The sequence below is a fragment of the Otolemur garnettii genome, unplaced genomic scaffold (genome assembly GCF_000181295.1).
Source record: "Otolemur garnettii isolate 467f Iridium unplaced genomic scaffold, OtoGar3 scaffold00054, whole genome shotgun sequence".
NCBI lineage: Eukaryota > Metazoa > Chordata > Mammalia > Primates > Galagidae > Otolemur > Otolemur garnettii.
Genome location: NW_003852449.1, coordinates 10,380,837 through 10,389,515, shown reverse-complemented (window position 1 = coordinate 10,389,515; position 8,679 = coordinate 10,380,837).

Sequence of the window (8,679 nt, the reverse complement as noted above, 5' to 3'; positions counted from 1 at the left end):
GGTCAGCCTTTCTCAGCTCCTTTCCGAGACTCATCGCCTGGGAGGCCAGCCTTTCTCCCCAGCACCTTCAAAATTCTCACTGTGTGCTCTTGTTCATCTTCTACAGAATGATATTTCATATTAGCAAAAATTTTAAAGGAGAGACTTGAAGTGATTCCACTTTTCCCTTAAATCATATATTCTGGTATAAATCTCCTAAATTATCACATATTTTTAGAAGTGTCTTTGTGGGCATTTTCCAGAATTTAGTGCTATTAGAATGGTGGAAGAGCATTGTAACACTAGTGAATTCCATGAACAGGGTCCCTTAGCTGTGAGTTGTTTTATTATAAGAAAGGCTATGGAGAATACCAAGGAAGTGGGTAGGGCAGTCTCTGAGTCCACAGATGGTGGTTTAGGCAGAAACACTGCATCCAGGGAAGGCAAAGCTGTGGTTAGAGTAAATGTCTTTTCAGCACGAGCAATTCATCGCCCCTTTCGTGATGGAAAATTGTCTAGTGTGAGCGATCTGCCACCAGGTGCCTGGCTTCTCTCCCTGGGGAGTGGGGCCCGACCAGGGGTTCAGGCTGAGTCTCTGCTGCTGGCAGATTGGGCGCTCAGTAGTGGCTGTCACCAAGCTGGCTTTGGCGAGTAGACGTCCATGTTGCTGTGTCCATTTGCAGCCTCCATCCCTGCTACCATAGCCACAGTGTTCATGAGCCTATCAGGTGAAGACAGGGACGGTTTAAAAAAAAAGGGCTAAAAAACGGGGGGGTGAGTGGTATCCACAGAATGGTGCAGTCGTTCTATCCACTAGATTGTTAAAATCCTCCTCTGCTGAAGTCACCATTTTGATAAAGATTCTCATAAAACATAAATATCTCCAAATGCTCTGCCCAGGGAGGTCTGTCCATATACCTATCCTCAGACCTTCTGTTGCCAATTACCCTCTGTGTCTCTTCCAAATACCCAAGCTCTAGCCACACCGATGGCCAGCCCCAATCAGTGCAATACACATGCACTTTTGGCCATTTATCCTTTAAAAATAAATGAAAATCTCGGTTCACAGCTCAAAGTTCTTCCCACTAAGAATATTTCCTTTTATCACTGTTTTTCAATAACATCCCCCAAAATGGGCTGTGAGGCTGCAACTATCTCCCTTCACAAGGTGCCTGTAAAACTATTAATCATTATTTTGATTTGTGCCTAATAAAATGGATATACATAGTTACGGGGGCATGTGTTCATTTAATACATTCATTCCATTTGTAAATATCAAAGCAGTGTCCTTGGACTATCCATCAGCTTAAAACACTTTTTGTTCTTATGTTGGAAACATTTGGACTATTTTTTTCTGGCTATTTTGACATGTACAGTAGATTATTTTAAAATACAGTCACCCTACTGTGACCCTACATTTCTAAGTCTTACTTATGGTTTGATAGAAGAAAGAAGCAAAATCATCTTTACACTTCTTTTCTTTTTTGTAGTTGACTGGTTAGAGGGAACCCCTCCATGAGGTCATAGGTATCATTTAAAAGAGAAAAGGTAACATAGTGGAAGTGGGGGCCATGGGTACCTGTGAAGGCCTGTCTCAAAATGTCCCCACCCCGCAGGATCCCAGGAAATTTTACTGAGATAGAGTGTGGGTGACGTTTGTTCTTTGCCCTCCAGCACGCAAATATCTTACCAACATGTGCAGATAAAGTACTGCTTCCTGCTGACACAGGCCAGCTGCATAAGACCCTCAGTATAATGGACTGACATCGTATGTTGTGGAAGAGAAGGGCAAGCCAGGTCCCTAAGGGATAAATTATGACATGGGGATGGAGACTTGATATATTCCTGACAAAGACGTTGATGATGTATCTCTGAAAGCAAACCACGTCTGATGATATTTAGTAAAAGATTTGGGGAAGAGGTTTTGCCAGATGAGCCATATACCAGCTATGAGGGGAAGTGCTAATTTTCTCAAGCAACAAAACCACACCTGGAACAGAGGCTATAATTACACTCACCACCTGATTAAGTTTATGATAATCTGTCATTCGCCAAGGTCCATCTGTTTTCTGTACAGGCCGAATAGGCGAGTTTATCAGCAATTTACAGAAATTCCCACCCCTGTGCCCTTCGGGTCTGTCGTGGTGGCACTGATTTATGCGCTCTCTCTCCAGGAATGCAGTATTGCTTTTGTTTTGCCCCCTCCCTTTTTTTTTCCTCTGTTAAAGGCAGTTCTAGTGACTTGGCCTCCAGTTTTATTTCACAGGTTGGAAAACCAATGTGGGCGTGCCAATTACTGTCTGCTCCAGGTACACATTTCAGAACTGAAAAAGTAAGCATTGGGTGGATTTGGGGCACAGCAAGTTAGTCTAGTCTGACCTGATCTAAAACTCCATTGATTACCTGACCTTCAGAAACCCCTCTAACAACTAGGGGACGCTAGTGATGTCTTGAGTATCCCAGAATTAGTGTCAGCTCAAGGATTACAGTGTCCAGTAATCCCTGAAAAGTCTGATCATTTCACTTTGGGCAATGCATAATCACCTTGATACATGGGCATAGATAACATGGGGTAAGGCGGGAAAGGATGGACAGTATGGATTTCTCATCATGTAGCCACGTCCTTCCTTAAAAACAGCCAGTCTCCCTTTTATTCATACTGTAAACTGGGTCAAGTCTGGGAAATGAGGGACCATGAATCTCTCTTCTAGTGATTTAAGTGAGACTTCTGTTCACTATGCCTTGAAATCTTCTGCTTATACATATCCAATAAGAATATGGTAGAGTTCTCATCTATTCCTTTCCTAGGGACAATGGCCAGTGACATAGGACTCTTTATTCTGGCTACTTCTTTGAATCCATTCTATTAGAGTAACCACTGTCAAGTAGTCTTTACCAGTTCAATGCTGCCACTTGGCCACGACCATCCTGGGACCTCATTATCCCCACTGCATTTAGGAATAGAGTGGGAGAGTGGATACCTCCATGCTGATTTCCATCCTACAGAGAAAAGCGGCCACAAAGCCCTTCAAAAGTATTAGTGTTTCCCTCACAATTTTTTTTTTAATCAGAGTTAAATATGTCTCCTCGAGGTCCTCCTAGGATGGGTGAATAGGTCTTAAGTAAAAAATGTACCCTAATATTCTAATCTCCATGAGTCTTCAGATATCTTCCTCTACACTATACCAAGGTAGTTGTATTTTTTTTTTATTTCTATTTAATGTAGGCTGCCTTCAGGTTTGTGTTTCAGCCAACCAGATAAACAATTAGAACCCTCTATAAATCCTTGAGCTAGGTAAGATGTTGACTCCAGAATCTATGCTTAGTCAGCCCATATCAGTGAATTAAGGCTGGCTGAACTTTATATTCTTTCCATCAAAATCCCTCACCCTCAAGGCCCAGCATATGCTCCTGATTTCTTTTTATTTATAGGCCTAGAAGTGAAAGAAGCATAAGAGGTTGGTAGACCCTGTGGAGAATAAGCATTTCCAAGCTTCCCCAGGGGAGGCCATTGTGGGTTGTTCAGGTGACGTGAGCTGCCCTCTTCTGGCTTTGACATGTACAAGAGATTATTTTAAAGTACAGTCACCCTACTGACATTTCTAAGTCTAGACTTCCCTCTTCAGGAAGAGGGTGAGGACTTGCCCTGGCAAAGGAGACTCAGCAGAATTGATTTAGCAGATAGAGTCCCCCGCTCCCTGCGTCCTCATTCCTATTTTCAGTGTCCTATTCCTTCCCAGTTAATGCCCTCACTTTAGAAGACATCCTATAAGGCTGGGAACTTCATTTACATTGAAATTAAACCATTCTCAGAGTAAGACTTAGGGTCTGGTTGTCAGCAATGCTGTCCTGGTGGCTCTAGGAGATAAGAACTTCATTTAAGATAGATAGAAAAGTTTACAGTTAATTTATGTAGAGGATGAACCGGGGCATTTGAGGCTCTGGACTCTTCTCCCTGTCTGCCCTTTCCCTCAACTTTCTCCATAGCAGACAGGAACAACCAGCTAATCTTATTTAGACTTTATTTTGATCAAATGTTATAGATAGCAAGCTGGGTGCACTGGCTCCTACCTGTAATCGCAGCTACTTGGGCAGCTGAAGCGGAAGGATTGCTTTAATATAGGAGTTTGAGACCGGCCTCGGCAACATAGTAAGACCCTGTCTCTAAAAATAAAAAATGAATGTTCTAGAATGCAGATACCTGGTCACCCTAACCTTATCTTTTCTAGGTATTTGAATAGGCAACTCCAGTGCTGATATTTTGTGTATCTCTTTCATGCTAAAGACTACTATAGCCCTCTTTTTTAATAGAAAAAAAGTTGTCAGTGACTTTAAATATGAATAAGTATTAGAACTAATTTCAGAAAACCCAGAACCAATTTAAAAACTCATCTTTAAATTCTGTTCCCATATAAATCACTTGTCACCAAAGTCAGAGAAACAAAATAATAGCAAGAGAGGTAAATATAGATGATGTAACATTGACATGTATTTAGGTATACCGTATGTTAGTGTATCATTAGATAAATTATTCTGCATGTATATACATATATTTAGATATATACTGAGATATTTAGTGCAAAGAATTTACAATTGTGAGGACTGGCTAGGTGAATCTGACATCCTTAGGAGAGGCTGTCCGATAAACTCTCAGCTACATGATGAAACTATTGCCAAAAGCTGAAATTTCCTCTTTTTCAGGGTCATCTCAGGCATAGTTTTACTTCCACTCAAATGATTGAATCAGGCTCACTCAGACTACATAGGATAATCCCTCTTACCTGAAGTCAATTTATTATGATCTTACATCATATATACAAAATTCTTTCACAGAAAACACCTATCTCAGTGTTTGTGTGAACGAGGTCTATTTTGTAGTAAAGTGGACTCATAGAATGGACCATAATGACTGGGATAAACAGATATAAATAAAAATATATTTATTTCTATTTTTCTTAATTTCTATTCTGAACCCCTATTTTAAATAAAAGTAGACCCTGAGGTATAATTATGGCAATGTTTACAGCTTAAACAGTTATTAAAGTTAACATGGAGACTTTGAGAATGAATATATACAAAAAAATTTAATTGATACATGTCAGAACACTAACACATGTTAATATTTTCCATGCCCCCCTATCTAGCATTTCTCCTATGAATAGCGAAAGCCCTGATGCGAATCTAAGAAGCGGAGATGAAGTTAAGCAAGTACATACAGGTTATGCAAGATAATTCCACCCTTCGAAGCACTTTTTCCAAGATGAGTTCATGAACTTAATTGTCACATCTTGCACAATGACAGCTCTGATGTCTATTCCACAAAAAGCGTTCCAAAATTGCTTTGAAAAGTGGACTAGGTGCTGGCGTTGGTGCCTCGCTTTCTAAGGAGGGTGCTTGCAAGGCGGGTGGAGTGACATTCGGCAGGGAGGCCTGTGGCACTCTTTCTAGGATGCGTTCATGAACTTGTCTGATTTCATAGCGATAAAGATTATTGTGAATATGTAAATAACTTCTTGCTGACAAAATTCTCAGTCTAAAAATAAAGGTATTTTGTAGTGACATTACATCTATAATGATGAATAGAAAAATTAGATATTAGTATTTTTTAAATGATTGATCCATTTCTAATGATAGTTGGGCCTGAACGGTGGAAGTGTCTCTCCCAGCCTCATGCTGAGTGGTGACTCCATGTCCGGAAGAGGCACAACCTGGTCAAACATACCGTTAAAAAAGGCCTTTATTGCAAAAACCTGAACAGTCTCAAAGGTAACTCTTTGGAGCAGATACCCCAAGAGCCTGGCATGTGCTTTCCAGCTTCTCTGCTATTTCGCAGGGTTTCTTCCTTTCCTGATAGGTTTCAGCTGCTCCCTCTCCTGGCTCTCTCGCCCCTCCTTTGATGTTACTCCAGGGTACCTCTTTGTAATATGGCCTGTCCCTTTGGGATAGTATCTGAACAGCTGTGTGTGCCAAGAGCAGCACTTACTGCCGTTATAATTGAGTGCATCTCTTATGATTTTTTTTCTTTTTACAAGCACCGAAGCGTTTTTAACAGCAGAGATTGTGTATGAGGGAAAGTTAATGCGGTTTCCTCACCATTATATCTATGTATCCGTGTCATGCTCCACGTGAAATCACAGGGGAAAAAAGTGATACCAAGGTAAAAACACGAAACTGGAAGCATTTTCTTCTAGTCTCTACTCTGTACTGATTTGCTATGTGATGCTGTCAATTCCCACAGTTTCTCTGGATAATTATACTTGTCCTTCCCACCTTCAGGATAAAAAAGAGATAATAGTTACTAAATGGCTCTGAAACCATCCAAAGTACACCATTATATTAAAAAAAAAGCCACTTATCAGAGAAAAGAAAAGCACAGCTAAATTCTGCAGTCATTTCACTGATTTTTCTTTGGGTGCCTTAGGGAATTACTCAGTCAAAGGCTGAGCTTTCCAGTTTAGAGACTTTCTAGTACTAAAATGATCAATACTTTATCTATTTGCTTCTCTTTCTATTTGACTCATGTAGCTGTGATGTGTGTGCAGTGTTAGCAGAAAAAAAATAAATCAGAGTTGGGATGCATTTCCCATATGACAATGAGGTCTGACGCCAGCGACCGGGCGCGAGTTTACGGTTCAACATAGAGCTTTCTAATTTCTCATAAATATTGTTCTGAATTAGAAAGGATTATTCACGTAGGAGAATTTTCTTTCTTGGAAGTGTTTATAAATTGTCCTAGGCTGCATGGGTAAACTCTTAAGAAGGTTATTCATGGTCTGGACTCTGTATTAATGCTTTTCCATTATATAACTACATTTGGTAATAAATAAACAGCTTCAATTTTTTATTCCTATTGTAAAGTTCATTTTTATTATCCAGGTATGCAAATCTTTCCACAAACATTTCATTTCTTTCTTTTCATCTTATTTACTTGTGCTTTACTCACCTGTTTCCCTGGGCCAAATAAATTGCTTTTACCCAGCTTCTCTGTGAACACTTATTGGGCCAATGGCTTATTGAAAGCATTTTCAATTTCTTCTTATGGTAATGACAGACTAAATGATTTGAATCAAATATCCCCCTAAGAACAACTAGGAACGTTGGAAGAAATATATTTTATAGCTATTTCATTTTTTTAGACAGAATCTCACTTTGTTGCCCTCAGTAGAGTGTCATAGGATCATAGCTCACAGCAACCTCAAACTCAAGCTCAAGCAATTCTCTTATCTTAACCCCCCAACTAGCTGGGATTACAGGTGCCCACCACAATGCCTGGCTATTTTTAGAGACAGGGTCTCACACTTGCTCAGGCTGGTCTCGAACCTGTGAGCTCAGGCAATCTACCTGCCTCCGCCGCCCAGAATGCTAGGATTACAGACGTGAGCCACTGCGCCCGGCCTTTAAAGTATTCTTTAAAAGTATAAAGTATAAGGGAGCTACCAAAGCAGTGAGAAATGGTTGAGATGCCCCTGGGTTTTAATCAGAGGAGTGACTTTATATGATTTATTTTTTTAAAGGGTCACCCCAGCCACTGTGTGTTGTGAATAGACTACAAGGTGTACGAGTAAAAGCATAGAGAGAGCTTAGAAGGCTGTTGTCGTAATCTGTGGTAGATGATATGCTGCTTAGAATTGCCACGTCTTGGAAGTAACCTCAATTCTCATCATCCCTTGAACGATCAACAAACTGTGGCATATGTACACCATGGAGTACTCTACAGCCATAAGGAAAGTTGAAGACTTTACGTCCTTTATCTTTACCTGGAGTTGAAACACATTCTTCTTAGTGAAGTATCTCAAGAATGGGGAAAAAAATATGCAATGTACATAATACCAATATGAAACCAATATGTAAACAATGGCTTGTCCACACGGAAGAGAAAACACAAATTTAGTCTAAAAAGGAGGAGGCTGAGGGAGGATAATCAGTGGGCTCTCCCCTAACCTGCACAATGAGTGGGGGTTCAGCACGGCCCCTGGGTGAAGGGCTCAACTGTAACTTGAACTTTACCTTGGCAGTGAGAACAATGAAACCTAAAATTTTGTATCCTTGTATTCAGTTAAAAACAAACAAACAAAAATATGATGGCTTAGGGCAGAGTCTTAACTCTGTGTGCCACAAAAAGTATTTGGACTTTGGATACATTTTGAAAGTCGAGACTAGGGAATAACCTAACGTCTTAAATAAGGCAGGAAATAAAAACGGCATCTACTAGTTATGGGGTCCAGGCAACAGAAATAACAAAGTCGTCATCCACTGAGATTGGAAATCTGAGTGTGGAGCAAGTTTGAGTGGAAAGGTTCAGTATTGAGCGTGTCACATTAAAATGTCCCTTAAACATCCCGATGGAAACGGACCGTAGGCATCCAGGCTGCACCACAAAACCCCACAAATCACACTGGCTTACAATAGCCATTAGTGTCTACAATTTTGAAGACTGACTGATGGTTTAGCTGTACAGTTTTGGACTATCTTGGGTCGGGCCTCTTTTAAAAATATTGCAGATAATGATTAGGGCTGAAATGTCCATATGGCTTTAGTCACCTATCCAGGGTCTTGGTAGGGGAGTCTGGAAGTGTGGGGTACAGGAGCTGCTAAACTTCTCTCTCTTTATAGGGTTTCCTCCTATGGTCTGTCTTTCTCCAGCACAGTAACCACCCCACTTGTGTGATGGCTTAGGGCTGAGGAAGAATAAAAACAGAA